The 19,427-nt window shown below is 43.2% G+C and overlaps 1 pseudogene; it reads right to left on the reverse strand.

The window, feature by feature from the left end:
• Positions 1-5,032: 5,032 nt before the first annotated feature.
• LOC125914486 (ubiquitin-conjugating enzyme E2 C-like) lies at positions 5,033-5,770 on the reverse strand (annotated as a pseudogene).
• Between the last annotated feature and the right edge of the window lie 13,657 nt (positions 5,771-19,427).

A 19,427-nucleotide genomic window follows, 5' to 3' on the forward strand; every position in this document is an offset into this window, starting at 1 on the left:
CCGGTGATCGGCCTCTGACGCCTCTGACGCAGCGTCAGAACGTAGATGATACTCCGGCGCTAAGTCACGCTGTGACGTCATTCTCCTCACTCATCCCTCTGGCCGGCGCTTTATCATCTCGCGTTGTCGCAAGAAGAAAGGTGAGTCCAGACGACCTTGAACAACACGGGGGTCAGAGGTGCCGAACAGCGCGGTAAAAAAATCCGCCTGTAACTTTTGACCTCCCCCAATATAACTCCTAATAGACCACTGTTGACCGGAAGCCTTACCGAGAACACAGTCGGTTAACGCATGTTTTGTATATGTATTGCATACTGTATTTGTATAAGCAAGCAAGCTAGAGAAAGGAAATGTTAAATCGTAAGGAAGAGAGAGTACATGGACAGTATTATACTGTAATAATAAAAAATAAAATGCGCGTAGAAGTTTGACCCTGTAAGTTCAAACCTGTGTTTTCCTTCCTTCCTCCCTCCCTCCGTTCCTTCCTTCCTAACTTCCTTCTTTCCTTCCTTCCTTCCTTCCTTCCTTCCTTCCTTCCTTCCTTCCTTCCTCTCTCATGTTTATTTCTTCTTGAGACAGACACATACATACACACAGAGTGCGAGCAGGGCAGGGGCAGAGACAGAGGGAAACACAGAATCCGAAGCAGGCTCCAGGCTCCAAGCCGTCAGCACTGAGCCAGAAGTGGGGCTTGAACTCACAAACCTGAAATCATGACCTGAAGTCAGTCGCTTTACCGACTGAGCCGTCCAGGCCCCCCTAAACCTATGTTTTTCAAGGGTCAACTGTACAATAAGATTTTGAGAGAGAGAGAGAGAGAGAGAGAGAGAGACCACATTCAGGTAACTTTTATTACAGTATGTTGTTATAATTGTTTTATTTTATTATTAGTTATTGTTGTTAATCTCTTACTGTGCCTAATTTAGAAATTAGATTTTATCCCCGGTTGTTATGTTTAGGGAAAAAAATGTGGTACATAGAGGGTTCAGTACCGTCCGTGGTTTCAGGCATCCTGGGGGCCTTGGAAACGACCCCTTATGGCTAAGGAGGGACTACTATAGCGGTGTTTCAAAGCAGAGGCTCTAGACTAAGGTCATCTGAGTTCAAATCCTTGCTGTGCCTTTTATTAGCCTGTGGCCTGGCTGTAAATTTCATAACCTCAGGTGCTTCAGTGTCCTGCTAATAATAATACCCGTATCTTCAGGCTGTTGTGAGGCTTAAATGAGCCAATATAAACAAAGCTCTGAGAACCATTACTGGCCCTTTGTACTAATTGCAGCAATCCTGATCACAATTATCAAGGATTCAACCTTTATTTGTCTTCATCCAAAACTCATCTCTCACCACTTACACTATCTGGCCTTTGGGAAATGTTTGCTGTTCAGCTTCCGAGTCACTCAAACCTTGAATAAGGTGCTGGTCAACCATAACTCTTACCAAACTTTGAATAGTTATGTGATTTCTTATAAATGTACTCGCTCATTAAGAAGTAGTGGAGTAATAAAGAGATGATGAAGGAGAATTCAGCTGTATTTAATACTGCATGTCAGACACTAGTCTAAGCACTTAACACACTATTTCCCCTTTAATGGCTGCATGAGGTTTTCAAAGTAGAAACTGTTATTATCCTCATTTTGTTTTATATTCTTTAAGTTTATTTATTTATTTTGAGAGAGCGAGTGCAGGTGGGGGAGGGGCAGAGAGAGAGGGAGATTGAGAGGGAGTAAGAGAAAATCCCAAGCAGGCTCTGTGCTGTCCGCGTAGAGTCCAGGGCGGGGCTCAATCTCACGAACCCGTGAGATCATGGCCTGAGCCAAAATCAAGCGTGAGATCATGGCCTGAGCCAAAATCAAGAGTCAGATGCTTAGCCGACTGAGCCACCCGGGCGCCCCTATTATCCTCATTTTAAATGGAGGAAACTGAGGCACACAAGATTTAAGACACTTGCCCAAGGTCATACAGCTGCTTAGCCATACTCTGTAGATCACTGCTCTGTTGATCTGAGAATGCCATAAACTTTCTATAGGAGTAGTCAGGTATCAATGAACTCATTTAAAAAGTTAAGTATTTACATAATGACATGTAACGCTGTTCTTTAGCATTCTCAGGGATGCACAATATACCCATAAGATATAATTCAAACTATTTATGTTAATAAGGAATTCGCGCTATATGTATGTAAATAAGCTGTCATAACGTATTACGTATGAGTAGAAAAGCACATGCAGGCAATACACTAAAACAGTAATAGTTATTTCCATTTCGTGGGATCAGAGCTGGTTTCATTTTCTTTTATAAGCTATTTCACATTTTTCAATTTTCTATCATAATTTTACTGCAATGTTACTGTTATAAGAAAAAATATTAGAGAAAATTGTATAGTGCCACAATTTCCAAATCCTGATTGAAGACTAACAAATACCTGTCTTCAGTCCTGCTGAGTCTTTGTGACCCCCTCAGTGGCTCAGCTATCTTTCAAAGCCAAGTTTTGGGCAAAAATTCTGTTTCCGAATGTCAAGGTTATTTCCACATTTAATCTCATATTGGGACAGACTTCATGGATCTGATCTTCCACTTTCTGCTGTGAAACGGCAAAGCCACTTCTTTGTGTTGCTCTTTGAGAATGCTAATGGCCCGTGTGTGGGAGGTGTCATACGAGGCTAGGGGAAGGCACTTTCTTTGGGCAAGTGACAATGTCAGAGCAACAGAATGTCCTGGTTCAATCTGTGAGCAAAAGACTTCCTGCGTGAATTTGAGATTGATGACGGATGGCAGGAGATGTGGGGAGTTGGGCTGGGCAGTCAAGTTTTGGTCAGGAAGGGAAACTTTGGGGGTGCCTGGGTGGTTTAGTTGGATAAGCTTCAGAGTGTTGGTTTTGGCTCCATTCATGATCCCAGGGTCATGGGATCGAGCCCCAAGTCGGCCTCCTCACTGGGTGTGGAGCCTGCTTAGTATTCTGTCTCTCTCCCTCTGCCTGTAGCCTTTGCTCACGTGTGTACATGCACGTGCTCTCTCTCTCTCTCTCTCTCTCTCTCTCTCTCTCTCTCAAAAACAAAAAGGTAAATTTGGAGAAATGTTCTGAGATGGGAGAGTGATGCTGGGGAGCTAGGTTTGTGAGGGAAGGAGACAGGTCTGGGTAGACTCCAGGGTAGCAAGGTTATCCGGGGTGCTCCATAAAGGACCTGGAAGTGTTTGGTAGGCTCCTGGTCATACCCCCGGGAAACCCAGCATAAGGCCCGGCAGGGAAGAGGCGAAGACACTGTCTTGACTGTAACAGATGTGAACTGTGGTTATGGACAGAGCAGGGAATTTGAGTCTCTGAGACTTTCCCTTTCCCTGCCAGTCACATGGTCCTGGTGCAGACAAGCCAACGGAGATCATAGCCATCCATCCACCAGCTCAGTTCTCCCCATCCTTAGCACCTGCTGCTCCCACAATCCAAGGCAAGATTCACACTGTCTTCCTCTTCCTCTCTCCTCCCTCTCCAGGCTCTGACTGTTCTGAGGCTTTTCTGAGCCTGTCTGGCTATTTGTTTTGTGTTGTTTTTTTTTTTTTTTAATGTGAAATTTATTGTCAAATTGGTTTCCATACAACACCCAATGCTCATCCCAACATGTCTGGCTATTTGTTTTAACCATATTACACATTTTCTTCGAACAACCCTGCCTCTGAAAAAGAACAGGGAGAGGAGTAGGGCAGATTGAGAAACGTGAAGGAAAAACGGTCAGAATTTGGCAAAAGCCAGGACTTGGGGAGAGACGTGAGTTTAAATGACCTGGAGGTTTTTCTGTTAGATGAGTAGCTGGGGCCTTAGGTAGCCGTATGGTCATCCGAGGCCTTGCTTCTTTCTGTTCTCACCTTAGGGGCACACACTGGTTCATCCATAGCTGCAGGGTCTGGTCTCTGGGCCCGCCTGCTGGTGGTTGACAAGAGTCTGGGCATTTGGTAGAGAGAAGTTCTCTACAGAACTTTTCATACAGTGAATGACTTTCTTACTCGCCTCCACTCACACACAGTGAAATTTCTCAGTATTGCAGGTGACAATGTTTCAGGAAATAAATGACAAAACTAAGATTTATATGGCCTGATTTGGAACCTGGGTATTTTCCCTCTCTCGGAGTCAGGCATTCGTGTCCGAAATGGGTGATCTACCGAACAAAGATTGACAGGTGCTGGGCCTTGGTGCCCCGCCACAGTGTGCCATTTAAGTTGACTGAGCAAATTAGCTCACGGGGCATCCCAGAAGGTCTGCTTTGGCTGACCTACCGAGACTATAGGGAATTGATTGCACTATTCTGTCTACTTGTGTGTATGTTTGAAAGTTTCCAGGTTAGAAAATTCGAATTTTCCCTTGCAGAATGGCCGCAAGCCCTTTGGAGATGGGGCTTAGGGCAAGTCGAGTTGTAGATAGCTTTAGTTGGGGTTTAGTGGGATACATTTGTGTTCTTTTGTAGTTTCTTTTGTGTCTAGTAGAGTTCTCTCTATCCCTCTGGGGCAGGAATGGCTTTGAAAAATACCCCCGCTGCCTAATGTGCTGACTTAACGGGCATCAAGACGCACAGGTGTTGTTCAGAAGTCAAATCATGGTATTAATGTGTCTGTCCCCTGGCACAGAGCACCAGGACGTGAGAGTCAAAGAGAAGGTTTGAAAAGCAGTCGGTGCAAAATCCTCCTTTTCATCAGATGGGTAAAATCATATTCTCTTTTTGTAATATTTGATTCTTTGATACCTTATTAAAATTGGAAGTTCTCTCTTATCAGGAATATAAGAGAACGCAATTATACATGTACTGTATATTTTAAATCTTTTTAAACATAAGGATTGTTTGAAATCAAATTTAGAAGATTGTTTTTTTATTAAAAAAAAAACAAACAAACCTATTTAATATATTCAACACAAGGACTCAACCAGAGACTTAATTTCAAAAATGACAGCACAGCTTAAGATACAGAGTCCTAGACAGAAACGAAGGAAAGGACAGACTCTCTACAGAGGAAATAAAAAGACAATACAAGGAGAGAGGCTAGAGAGTCAGGGTTCTTGGCTAGAGACCTGCTTTGAGTAGGTTTCTTGCAGGTATTTCTTTAAAAATTTTTTTTTGAAGTTTATTTATTTTGAGAGAGAGAGAGAGAAACAGAGCACATGAGCAAGGGAGGGGAAGAGAGAGAGAATCCCAAGCAGACTCCATTGCTGTCAGCACAGAGCCCAACATGGGGCTCGAACTTGAGCGATGAGATTGTGACCTGAACCAAAGTCAGGAGCCTGCTGCTTAACCAGCTGAGCCACCGGGTGCCACTCTTGCAGGAATTTCTTAAAGGCTGTGGGGTCTTTCCAGAGCTTGGCAGCACGGGTGTTCAAAGGGCTCTCGGTGTTGGCTTTTCCCAGCAGGCTCTGGATGGACAGCAGGATGGTCCATCAGGATGTCCAGGCAGATGCTACCCTGGGTGTCCACACTGGGTGGTAGCAGGGCGTGAGGAACTTGACCATGGGTGCATCGTAAGGATAGCCACTGGCAGACTCCAGGCAGAGCTTATACCTCAGGTCTTCAAATACTGTGTCAACTGCCCCATGAATGGTCCCCAACCATTTGAAAAGGTTGTCTGATTCAGGGAGGGCAGAAACCCCTTTGTCACCCGACGTCATGAGGGTCATCAGCTCCTGCTGTAGCGTCTTGCCCACGGGGCCCCGGGTGGTGACCCCACTGGGCTCAGCAAAGTTGTGGGTGGTGGCGACACTGGCAGTGGCTGGGTCTCAGTTCTGGGAAGCCATCCAGGTGGCACCAGCAGGGAGACGTAAACTCAGCACGACTACAGCCCAAATTTAGAAGGTTCTCTTTTTGTGGAGCCCAGACTTCTAACAGGATTACAAACACCAAAGAAGCCTGTTTGTGAATACACAGATTTTATGCATACAAACTAAAAATAATTTAAAAACTGAGATCAGTCATCCTAGAAGGAAGAATGATTATTTTTCTATTTTCTCTGTAGAAAGTAACAGTGTAAAATAATTGTAATATGAAAGGCTGATCAAAAAGTAAGCAGCCAAAAAATGTACAGGTAGAAGTATTATAGGGGTATATTAACAGTGAAATAATTTAAAATGTGATTTATTGTATTTTCCAACTTTTAAAAATTGTAATTTGATGTAACCTCTTTTCCCATTCTAAATGTATATTTATTTTTATATTTAATTTTTATAATATTATATTCCTTCTCTTTAAGAACCCCCTCCCTTCCCCTCCCCATTGTATAAATGTCAGGTGCTACAGTGGCCAGTCCTGCTTAGTTTCCTTCACTGATGCCTCCTTTTCTCTCTGATTTCCAAACTTTGGAGAGCCCCAGGGCTCAGTTCTTAGACTTTTCCTTGTCTGGATTAACTCCCCAGGTATATGGGTAGTCAGGGTTTAACCAGAGAAGCAGAACCACAATGGAATTGGGATTTATTGTTGGGATAAGACCTTATACCATTGGGAAGGAAGGTCTGACATGGGGCAGGAAGAGATCTGAGCAGAATTCCTGAGTAGGAAGCACTGGGGTGACGGACAGAGTTGGGGCTCCCAGAGGCACATCCACCTGCTACTGTGGGACTACAGCAGAGAGATGGAGAAGTCTAGGGAAGGCCATTGCCTCTGAGTCTGGTGGTGGGCTCGGGGCCACTGTTGGCCAAGAGGGCCACCAGTTGGGAAGAGGAGCTGGATGAGAGGGGAGAGAAGAGCTGGGGCCACCCGTGCCTAAGTGTCTGTCTCTGTCCGTATCTATTCAGACACCGTCAGAGAGTAATGATGGCTGCTTCACTCCCGCCTCCCAGTTTCATGCACATCTCTTTTTTGGTCAGTCTTAATATGGAACCATACAAGAAAAAAGATTCTGGAATATACTTCTGTTTGGCCAAGCGGGCACAGTTCAAAAGCACATGCTAGGTAATCTCACTTTGTCTCGTGGCTTTAATTCCACACATACTCTGATGATTCACAAATTTCTAATCCCTGTCTGGCCTTCTCTGGAATCCAGATTTATGTCTAACTCCCTCCTCAAGCCACCACTTAGATATTTAATAGATGTTTCAAACCTAACATATAAGAAAAATGAGCTCCTAATCTGCTTTCCTGAACCTGTTCTTTCCAGAATCTTCCTCTGAGGAAGCGTCCAGGTGCTCTGGCTAAAAATCTCAGGATTGTACTTTACTCCTCTCTGTCCCACCCAACAAGTAATCGATCAGAAAATCCCATTGGCTCTTCCTTCAAGAAATATCCATGACTTACTACTTCTACTGTAGAAGCCCCCCCTTCCAAAAGATTCATACCCTAATCCCTAGACTCCGTGAATATTACCCAAAATGGCTTTAAAAAGGGGGTCTGGAGCATTGACAGAATTAACGATCTTGAAATGGGGAGATCATCCACATGAGACCTAAATACAATCACATGTATCCTCAAGGAGGAGACAGAGGGAGATTTGGGATCTCCCCCAGAGGAGAAGGGGGATATGAAGATGGAGAAGAGAGAGGTGAGAAGATGCCAGCCTGGAAGATTGGAAAGATGTGGCCACAAGTCAAGGAATGGCACAGCTACCAGAAGCGCTCAGAGGCAGGAAGTGGAGTCTAGAGAACACACAGCCTTGCTAACACCTAGCTTGTGGCCCAGTGATACTGACTCTGGTCTTCTGGGCTCCAGAACTGCGACAGAGTAAGTTTCTGTTGTCTTGAACACCAAGTGTGTGATAATTTGTTACAGCAGCCACCAAAACCAGTTTCCCACTTCCTCTCTGACAGCCATGTTGCAGAGGGCCACAGAGTGTCTGGATTATTCCAGCAGCCTCCTGTCTAACTGACCACTCTGCTTCTACCATTGTCCCACTCACTGTGGTCTAGTCTCCGCACGGCAGCCACAGTGTACCTTTAAAAATGTAGTTCACATCACGTCACTCATCTTTCGAAACCCTTCCATTGTTTCCCTTCTCAGAGTACAATATACTGTTTTCATAATCAACTTACAGAGCTCTATTTAACTTGGTCCCTTTTTACCTGTCTGACTTTCTCTCTGACATTCCACTTTCATACCATTAGCTTCCTTGATGTTCCTTTGAGCATACAAAGTGTGTCCCTGCCTCAGGACTCTTGCACTTGCTCTTCCATCTACTTAGATTGGCCTCCTGCCTCCCACAGCCACCTGGGTTACTTCTTCACTTGATAGATGAGACCTTCTCTGTCCACTCTTTTAAAAATACCAGCCATCCAACCTCACTCTCACATTGTAATGCTCTTCCTTTCTTACTTCATCCACAACCGTATCAAAGTCTGACATACCTATTCTTGTTTAGTTGTTTAATTCTTCGCCCTCCCCCATTAAAATGTGAGCTCTGTGAGGGCAGGGGTATCTATCTGGATTTTTTTTTTCTACTAGCATTGTATCCCCGATACCCAGAAAGGGCTATGATGCATAATGGATACTGAATAGTATTTATTGAAGGAATGAATTATCCAAGAATGCTCAGTTAGTTTTACATCACATTTTACTTCATTAAAAGTTCTTGCACTGAGTTGTAATAAGCAATCACCCACCTCATTCCTTGGTTTCATTAATATTCTCTGGAGATGGTAATGCTTCCACTTTTCCAAATGTCAGTCTGGTCAGCAGCTGAACCATATGTTGGATTCAGTCATAATGTAAATAATGGGACTATCATGCATGGTAGAAAGGAAGGCCTTCCCCCCATTTCTGTGTCCTCCTCATTCCCCTAGTTTGGAAGGAAGGGCTTCAGTGGGAATTTGGTATTCCTTTAAGGGGTTTTCCCAATCCAACAGTCTGATCCCGGCTGTGGGTTTAATAAGCACCATTCAGCGCATCTATCCGCCTCTTCCAATTCTCCCTCCCCCAGTCACTTCCTGTCACAGCAACCCTTTCAAAATTAAACTCCAATTCTAAAACAAATGAAGCAAAGGCAGGAAGGGGGGATGAATCACAGCATATGGGAACAGTTTTGTTTGAAAGCATGATCAGCATTCTTTGCAAACAAGCTGTGACCATATGTGGCAGGGTGGGTATAGACTGAGTTTTAAAATACAAGTGATAAACTGTGATAAGTGTCTGAGTTAGAAAGCTCATTAATGATTGGTTTGATAGTAAGAAGTGATACCTTGAAAGAAGTCTCTCTCTCTCTCTCTCTCTCTCTCTCTCTAAGGAGATAGATATTTCTGTGCCTTTTTATATATTGAAAGATTGCAAAGAGGTGGCCTGTAGTGAGTTAAAATTCTTGCCATGTATTAGCAGAGAAGCCATGGACAATTGGTTAGGACTTGGCTAAAACCAAGGTCACTTGAATTCAAATTTATCGATATACCAACGGAAGTTATTTTGAGGACCAGGCCTATTGCCTCTAGGTGCTCATCCCTAAGGAAGAGAGAAAAGAGACGTAAAAGATGTGTATGTGTTTCTTTTATTGATTCATTCATTTTAATAAATACTTTTGAGTTCGGACCAAAAGCCAGGCACAGGGTTAAGCCCTAGATATTTGGTGAAGAGCAAAGATCCTGGGTATTGTACGGTAAGCAAAAATCATCACAGTTCCTGCCTTCATGAAGCTTACAGTCCACAGGGAACATAGTAATCAAATAATCGCACAAACAAATGAAAAATAACAACTGTGGTTTGAGTTACCAAGGAGAACAACAGTATGGGTTCTATGAGAGACTCTGATGGGAAGCCTGACCTGGTCTGAGAAGTCAGTAATGATGGTTGACTTACAGCTGAGAGACAGGTTATTTAAGAGGGGACAGGGGTGTGCTCAGAATTCAGGGCAGAAAGGGAGATGTGCACAGTTGCCCTGGGACAGGTGAGGTTGCAGTGTACTCAAGGAGCTATAACAAGTACAATGAAGGACCATGAATCTGGAGCTTGAAAGTAAGAAGTCAAGAGACAGAAAAAAAGAGGTAGGAAGGGGCATGACTACCCAGTGCCTTGTGGGTTATGTTAAGGATTTTGATTTCATTCTCAAGAAGCCATTGGGAAGGGGGTTGGGGCAGCGAATCAAGAGCACAGCCCCCCGCCCCCAAGCTCTCTCTATAGCCCTCCCCCTAACCTCTCTCTTATGCCCCCCTCCCCAGCCGAGCTCTCTCTTATACGCCTCCGTTTTGGGTCACAGACAATGTGCTGTAGGGAGGTACAAGGGGTAAAAAAAAAAAAAAAAAAAAAAAGGTGAACCAGAAACTTACTGATCTCCTCTCATAAAGCTTACAGTCTAGGATGCAACATGGGAGATAAAGATAGTCCATTAATAAATACTTTCAATTTACATAATGTAACAAAAGAACAACATAGGAGTCTCTGAGATCAAATGACTGTGGTCCTCTCCTTGGGTAGAACTAACTGCAGAACCTCAGGGAAGCTTTCTTCTGAAGGTTAGGTTGACTAAGTGTTATTGATATGATTATTGGAAATTTCAATTCGCCTTGTATCTTCTACTCCCAATCCCTGTTTCGTTAGGTGACCTTGACTTTCATGCTTTCTCCCTCTGTATATAAATGGCAGGGAGTAGGTAGCGAAGCGCTTGTGTTTCTGGAAAATGCAAAAGCCCATTTATTCTGAGTGCCAACTCTGGGACATACACGGTGGTAAATGAAACAATAAACTATCAGATCATTGGGCAGCTCTGATTTTGTTCTGTCTATATATAATCCACCAGGAGGGTAGTAGTATTGACATTTCTAAATTAACACCCTTTTCCTTACTAAACCAATTACTTCCAACATGTTACAGTTCATCACCTCAAAATAGTTTTTTTTTTTTTCCAATCAGTCGAAGACAGAAAATCCATAAGCAGTTTATCAGTGTGTGATGCTGTTTGCATTTCAGTGCTGCTCCCAATTTGGATTTTCATCATTCTTTGGACTCTTAGCCCAATCCCTTCACAAATTAATGTATTTGTGTGAAAACAAGCAGCAATTCTTGTTTATAAATGAAGTCTGGAAATCAGCCAGAGCGTACTCACTAGAAACTTCGGGTGTGGTTGATTGTTCCTGAAGATAAAGCTCAATATTGTTATTCTTCTAAATTGACCTAGCCCTTTCCTGAAACATACCAGCCTTGGCCTACGATGGAATTGTATGTGGTAATCCACAAGCAGCTATTGAGCATGGTTTGAATTCTATCTGAACCACTTGCCGTATCCGTTTAACGTACTTGATAATTCTGATTTAATTCTATATCAGTCATTTAACAGTATATATCTTGGACAAGTTACTTAAATCCTCTGAGTTTCCCTTTGATCTTTAGTAAAGTAGCAACAGTTGTATCTGCTTTGCCCTTTTGGTCTAGTTGTGAAATTAAATGAGAACGTATTTGTGATTATTCTTTGTAAACTCAGTATTTATGTGTAGGATATGCCATTCTTACTACACATGGTACAATCGCATCACTGACCCCTAGTTCTTCACCCCGTCCTGTAAGTAAGCCCTTGGACGTGTGAATTTGCCAGTCCCTTTCTGAAGAGGGAGGGTATATCTCCCTGCCTCTTGACTTTAGTTTGGATGTATTACTTGCTTTGGCCCACAGAATATGGTAAAGGTGACAGTATGCGGCTCTGAGCCTAGGTCTAAAGAAGCCAGATATGTTTCTGCTTGTTTTTGTGTGCTGTGCCAATTTCCATGAGAAGAACACATCTCTGGTCCCAAGAAGATGAGAGGCGTGTGGAACAAAGCCACTCCAGTCTAGCTATCCCAGCTCAGCCCGGCCTACACCAGCTGACTCCCAGCTGACCTGCAGATCCATGGGTAAGTCCAGCCCAGGTCGGCAGAACACCCAGGCGAACCATGTGAATTAAATAAATGTGTATTATTATGTAGCACTGACGTTTTGGTGTCATTTTGAATGTAGCATTATTGTAGTCATAACTGACTGGTCTGTCACCCATCAACCATCCACCTATCCAGCTACTTAAACATCCTTTGGTTCACTAAAACTAAGGTATCTTCAAGGGAAAAAGACAAGAGACTTCAGTTTTGAGTAGATTTTTCCTTCTCTCCATTCTCTTTTCTTCTTTTCCCTCTCTTTACCTAATTTCAGAAGTAAATTGTTCAAGAGTCGCAAATATGAAATTTTCCACATAGCACTCCAAATAGACTGAATAAAAGGCTCAGTAGAGATCTAACAAATAATGTTTTAGTGAAAATGTTTACTTCTAACTGGTATGTAGATGAGGAATCTCTTAGGATCACATGCTGTCTTGCTTATTGTCTGATTTATAAACAAGACTGATCTACAAGTATATGCAAAAGGTAGAGACAGGGCCTGAAATTTCACTAAGAGCCTTAGTGTGCCACTAGATTTGGGAGTCTTTTAGGACACCTATATGATGAGCTAACAATTCAATGTAACACACACATATTGAGTGTATACTACACATGGGGCATAGTGTAAGGTCCTGGGGAAATAGAAATGAACAAGACATAGTAGCTCCCTCTTAATGATCCAGTAAGGGAAGTGAAATGCAAATTACTCATGATACTGTATCTATTAATTCTGTAACACGCTTTTTTTGTACTTTGGAAATCAAGATGGCGTGTCATAGTTTAGTTGATCGTGGTTTTCTCATTCTTTGTGGTATAGAGGATAATGATGCAGATTATACTTGATAACCCTCTTAGAGCCACGAAAATACAGAAGTAAGTTACTATGAGAACAGCGTATATACTATGTCATAGGATCAAAAAGCAAGGAGGGATTGCTTCTCCCAGATAACCGGAGAGAGACTTCATAGAGGAAGAAACATTTATAGAAGATGGATTTCAACAAGAAAAAGTGCTAGAATAAAGACCACTGTAGGTCAATTGGTTCCTAAACTTTCTGTCACCGAGGGGTACTTTTATTGCCTATCTCTTTCCCTGTCCCGTGTTGTTTTTACAACGATTTTGTCATTATAAATAAATTTACATTTATCAAGAGATACTTCACTTCTCAACTTGATAGCAAAAGCCGTACATTACTGTCATCAGAATTTCTAATCAGATGAGATACTCCGTACTCAACTACTGAGTTAGCATTTTTGGCCAAAAGCCAAGAACTTTAATATTTTAGTTTGTACTAGGGTTTTTGAAATATTGACAAGCATTCATCCTAGATGGGAATGCCATTCTACATGAAAAATGCATCCTAAGAAAATAAATAGACATGGGACCACAGGTTGTGATCCTTAATATGGTTTGCCTAGTGCTTTGTGCAAAAGAGGAAAGATTAGAAGAGGTGAGACAGGAAGTAAGAGAGGTCCAGCTCGCAGAGTCTTGAACGTCATCCTTAGGAATTTAGACTTTCATTGTAGCTATCACTGAAAAAATCATCCGCTTGAATATGAAAGGACATATAGTTTGAATTTGGTTACCAAAAAAAGAAGAAGAAGAACTCATCTATATCATAACCACAAGAAGTAGATCCCGGATGACTAAATTCCTACCGAAAGGACACAGACATGCCACAGCCTGTGCGTTCACCTATAGCACGGCAGCTGCCACTAAGTGTAGGAGTGTGTAAGCTTCGCCATCAGTTCTCTATTTCTGATGTGAGGATTCCAAGCAGAGTATTGCATAATAGTAAGAGTTTAACTTCTGGAGTTAAACCACCTAGGTGCATGTTCCAATGCCACTGCGTGGCCTTAGGTAAGTTATTGAAGATCTTTGACCTTCAGTTTTCTTATTTATAAGTGGAGACAATGATGTTATCAACATTAGAAGCTATTTGTAAGAATGACATAATTTTTGTCAGTTGTCTGATGCATAGTTAGCAAGACTTAACACTTAATTCATTTCTTTTAGAACTTGCTTGGAAATCCAAATGTCCAAAGACTGGGTGATGGCATAGAGCAATAAATTCAATCTTCTCTCTTCCCATCATCTCCTAAGATGCCAAACTGGCTGCTAATCAAAACCCTAAGGAGAAAACATATGCTCAAGACACCAGCTTCATCTTGGCAATGGTCTGCATTTAACTTGACAGTAAATAGGAGGTGACAGCTGAATCTGGTGTGGAGATTCCAGAAGGGTGATTTTCTTGGAGGACGTTAACGGGAAGCTCACCTATTGCAAACAATTATCATTGCAAATACATGGGAGCAGAGGATACAGGATTTTACAGAAGAAAATTCTGGAATCCCTGGACAGGGTTGAAGTGAAATGGGAAATAATGTTGATGGAATACATCCTGTTGATGAGACCAGGGCTGCCATCACCACCTCCGTTCCACAAGTTTCTTTAGAAATTCCTTTTAATCAGCCGTGTCTGAAATTGGCACTGCAGAAAATATTTTTCCCCACAAATGTGCTCAAATATATACTGAACAGTAATAATTAACCCTTACCTTTGTCATGTATTTGTGGAGTGTTCAAAGTGCTTTCACATTTACAATTCCATGTTTTTCACAATGACCTTTTGAGGAAAGTGCAGCATTATTATCCCCCTTTTCCGTATGAGGAATCTAAAATGGTAAGTGGCACAGGGAACCTACCTAATGTTCATGGTTAGTAAGTGAAAAAGACTCCCTTGTGACTTAAATTTGCATCTCCTTTGTCCTGATCTTTATGTGAAGATTTCCATTATTTTCTCATAAGGCAATGATAGTCATGATCCGCCCCCGTTTTGGAGAATTTCCTCCCATATTAATTATATTTTCTTATGCAACAGTTTTATGTCAGTCCTTGCCGCTTCAAGGGTCACAAGAGACTAACATTCGCTGTTTCATCCTGCATAGTTTTGGGAGGATGTTATGGAAAATTGGCAGCCTGTCATTTCCTTCTTCCGGTTTGATCCCAGGCTTTCAGAAGATTGGAGACTTGAACTTATCCGTGTAAGTTAGGTGAGGGTTGAATTACTGAACACCTGGTCAGAGTAAGACTTCATTTATCTTTTCATACCTTAAGTCTGTTCACCTTCTAATCTTTTCTGAATAGGACATCAACTGTAACACAATGGATTCCCTTCCTTTTTCTTTCTGGGGTCAAATATAGTAAAATCCACTGTCCTTCACAAGAAGAAACTCTCTTCTCTGGCTCAGAGACTTTCACATTCCTTCCATGTTACTCAGCATTTTACAGGCATTTTGAGGCATAAAACACCCCCACCCCATGTCCCCCCCCCCCCTCATTTGAAACAGGAAATTGCCTCTGAGAAATTCTTGGGTGAAGAAAAACAATGGAATGAAATCCTATGTAAGACATCTCATGAAAGTTACAATAGCTTTTTGTAAAAACCCCAGTGTTCTCATCCTTTTACTAGTAGTTCTAGTCACACATTAACAGCATTTTATTAGTAATTATGTCAATGGTTGTTAAAATCACCTCTTCTACGGTTTCAAAAGGACTGGTTCGGTTATCTCTATAATAGACCATCCCCAAATTGACTTGACTTGTAACAACATTCGTCCATTTGCTTATGATTTTGCAATTTGGAGAGGCCAAAGAAGTAATTTGGGTGATTCTACTCATTTCTCTCAGAGTCTGTCATGCAGCTGCAGTGGTCTGGAGGCTTAAGTGGGGCAGGAATGTTCAAGACGGTTTCTGTGCAAAGCTGAAAAGTATCTCCCAAATTTCACATTTACCCAGAACCTCAGAATGTGATGTTATTTGGAAAGGGGTCTTTGCAGATGTGATTAGCTAAGATGAAATCATGCTGGGGTAGAATGGGCCCTAATTCAACATGACCGGCGTCCTGACAGGGAGAAAAAAGGAAGAACACCATGTAACAAGAGACAGATACTGGAGTGACGTCGCTGTAAGCCCAGAAACACCGAGAATTGTTGGGAACCACCAGAAGCTGGAAGAAGCAAGGAACACACTCTCCCTCAGAACCTGCAGAAGGAACCAGCCCTGCCTACACACCTTGATTTTGGACTTGTAGCCTCCAGAAGTGTGAGTGAATAAATTTTCTATTGTTTTAAGCCACCCAGTTTGTAATAGTTTGTTATAGCAGCCCTAGGAAACGAGGACAGATTTACTTGCCTTGGCTGGGATGGCTGGAACAGCTGGGGACTGACCAGTCCGCCTCCCTCCACCCCTTCCCCCTCCCATCTCTCTGGGTCTCTCCAACCAGGTGGTCCCTCCACCACAGTAGCTGGGCCCCTTTATGTGGAGGCTCCATGTTGCAAGAGTGAAAGTAGAAGCTACTAGACATCTGGTGGATCAGGCCCAGAGCGATCACCAGCTTACCTCTGCCATGTTCTGTTGGTTAAGGCAAATTGCAGAGCCTGCTCAGATTCGGGAGGAGGAAACAGACTCCACGTGTTGATGGAGGAGTGATAGAGGTCCACAGGCATGGAAGGACTTGGTGTCCATCTTTGGAAAGAGTCTCAAACAAGGATTGTGTCCACCTGAGTTTGAGTATTTTACTACATGACCTCTTAGTACAAGTTATGATATAGGCTTCACAAGACTTCTTTTTTCTTTAATTAAAAAAAAAATTATTTTTGAGAGAGTACAAGGGCCAGAGGGGCAGAGAGAGAAGGGCACAGAGGCTCTGCTGACAACAGCGAGCCTCATGTGGGGCTCAAACTCACAAACTGTGAGATCATGACTTGAGCTGAACTTGAATGCTCAACTGACTGAGCCACCCAGGCACCCGGCTTAACAAGAATTCTTAGACTGACAGTCTTCGAAATGTTCGGGTCGTGTCTTTGAATGTCTGCCAACCTAAGCCTGTGTGTTGGCCTCTCCCAGCAGGGCAAGCAGAAGTCCAGGGTTCAGGCAGCCCACGCTGAGGCTCTAGGATCTAGGATTCAGCGTGGGGGTGGGTGCAGTTGCCCATGGGAAAGATATTGTGGCATTGCCTGTGGCAGAAGTGACTGTTTCTGAAGTCAGTTGTGACCACGATACGTGCCATTCTCCAGACTAGAGTTTATAGGAAGAAGGTGCCTTTCTGGGAAAGATTGTAAATGTTGACAGTCAGGGCAATGCGTGTGAACAGGCGAAAAAGGAGAAGTAGCTGTAAGAATAAAAATCAGCAGCTGAAAACTTGAGAGTTTTAGAGACCACAAGTATTGAACTTGAGTTGGTTTGATTCTAAATCCCTGTACCTTCCACCACACTCTTCAGGGTATTTTCTTGAAGTACTGAAACGTCTGCCTAGGAACCTAAAAAATGATAAAAAACCAAAACCAAACAAACACAAAAGCCCAAAGAAGCTATAACTTAATGTCATTAAGAAATGGAATGATATTGTGGAGTAATGCGATAGATGTCTCTTTCTCAGGCAACATACTTTTTCCCTTAAAAATGCATTGCTAATATCTGACACACACAAAAGAATACACGTATTCCACAGGGAAATAATAATATACGCTGTGAAGCCACCCCCCAACTTAGGAACTGGAGCATCGACAATATCGTGGCATCAGACTTCTTCCCCTTTTCCATCTGGATAGTCTCCATCTGATCTTGAACCACAATTCTGAATCTTGTATTTATCATGGCCTTGGCTATTAGGCAACTAGATCTTCAGGTTCTAATTAAAAGAGGGGGAAATCTAGCTTGGCTCCTCGTTAACTCGAAAACGATGTTCTGGTTATTAGCGTGTTAACTCATCTGTATCTTGCGTATCCTGTAAAAGCGTGGCAGCGACACCTCTATGATGAGCAGCCTCTAGAAGTGGTAGTGATACCATGAGCGCTGCTGGGATTGTGATAATGCCTCACAGTTAACCAGATGTAGCAGCTTCCTTCCTCCGGGCTTCTGCAGGCACTGTGGGCCCAGGACACTTTCAAAGACCTTCTTTCGTGTTCTGCTCTTCAGTTGCATGTCTTTTTCATCTTCTCCTTGGGCGTGTAGCTCAGCTGTTCTCCAACTCGCATCTGTAGCTTCGAGAAGACTGGAGAGACTAAAGAGTGTCAGAGCAGACAATGTGGCAGCCATGGGGCTGTACCAACAGAAGTGTGTGAAGTAATTTGCATAATCTGTTTTCCAAGAAAATCGCAGAAGCGTGGAAAAGCTTTTTCGGGAATAGGCAAAACCTCAAAGGCAAAGAGTCCACCTGGGACATCCTTGCTGTTGAGTTACTTCAGGGGCGTATAAATCATGCAAATTCTGTTATGATCCCTTTCATTGCAGACAAATACGTTTTTTTTCCACTCGGAGAGTTTTTAATTTCATTTCCCTTTTATAAAAGTAAAATGATATGCACACGGGTTTTTGTTGTTGTTGTTGTGCAGAAGATCTAATAATAAAGTGAGCCGTTGCCTCCTCTTGCATCCCCAGGACAACTTCCTAGAGTCACATCCGCTGTTAGTAGTTTTCAGTTCCAGCTCTTCCGGTGGCCACCTCAAATAATGCTTAGCTAATATCCTGAGACAATACGCTACTTCTTGACTGTGTATTCATTCATCCCTATTGAATTTTGATAGTATTCTGTTTTTTCTAGTGGCTGCAACCGCATTCTGTGTGATCTCATAACTCACTACGCTCCCGCATTGAGGGACGTGCCTGCTGCTCAAACGCACCAGGTTTCCTTCTGCCTCAGTTTCCTCGTCCTTGCTGTTCCTAACGCCTGGAATGCATTTCCTCCCAGTATGCACGCACCCCACTCCCTCTGGTCTTTACTCTAGAGTCATTTCAAGAAGACAGAGCTGGGCTTGAAATCCAGACCCTAGCTCCAGAGCCCTTGCTCCTAACGCACTACACACATCCTCAACTCAAGGTCGACAATACTGCATTCTGTTCTATGCTTACATCGAAATCTTCCATGAGTGGATTTTAAAGTTTGAAAACTAGTAGTCTGTTTTTACACTGCATATTAGGATTGTTGTCCTTCTTTGCAGCTCCCGAGTCATGACTTTGTTGCCACTCGGAGGAGACTGCTCCCAGCCACTTCCTTCCTTTGTGCCCAACTTTATTTCCCTCTCTGACGCTGGAGGCTGGTGAGGCTGTCATCAGTCGGAGGTGGTGTTCCCCTCACTGAAATGGCCAACGGTGGTCCCTCTCTTATTCTCTTTGCTGTTATGGATTTATTCCTTTATTTCCATTTGGTTGACATCTCAAGTGTAGTGGAAGGCATGGCAGAAGAAGCAGAACGAGGGAGGGAAAGCCGATGCCAGTGTTCAGTGACTCACCTTGAACTGGAAGCCCCAGCAGATAGAGTTTTTGAAATTTTATTTTAAAATGAGAACCTGGGGTGCCTGGAGAACCTGGGGTGGCTCAGTCGGTTAAGCATCTGACCTAGGTTTAGGTCATGATCTCACGGTTGGTGAGTTCGAGTCCCACACTAGGGGGCTTGACTCTCTTTCTCTCCCTCTCCCTCTCCCTCTCCCTCTCCCTCTCTCCCTCTCTCCCTCTCTCCCTCTCCCTCTCCCTCTACCTCTCTCCCTCTCCCTCTCCCTCTCCCTCTCTCCCTCTCCCTCTCCCTCTCTCCCTCTCCCCTCTCCCTCTCTCCCTCTCCCTCTCCCTCTCCCTCTCTCCCTCTC

The sequence above is a fragment of the Panthera uncia genome (genome assembly GCF_023721935.1).
Source record: "Panthera uncia isolate 11264 chromosome D3 unlocalized genomic scaffold, Puncia_PCG_1.0 HiC_scaffold_8, whole genome shotgun sequence".
Taxonomy (NCBI): domain Eukaryota; kingdom Metazoa; phylum Chordata; class Mammalia; order Carnivora; family Felidae; genus Panthera; species Panthera uncia.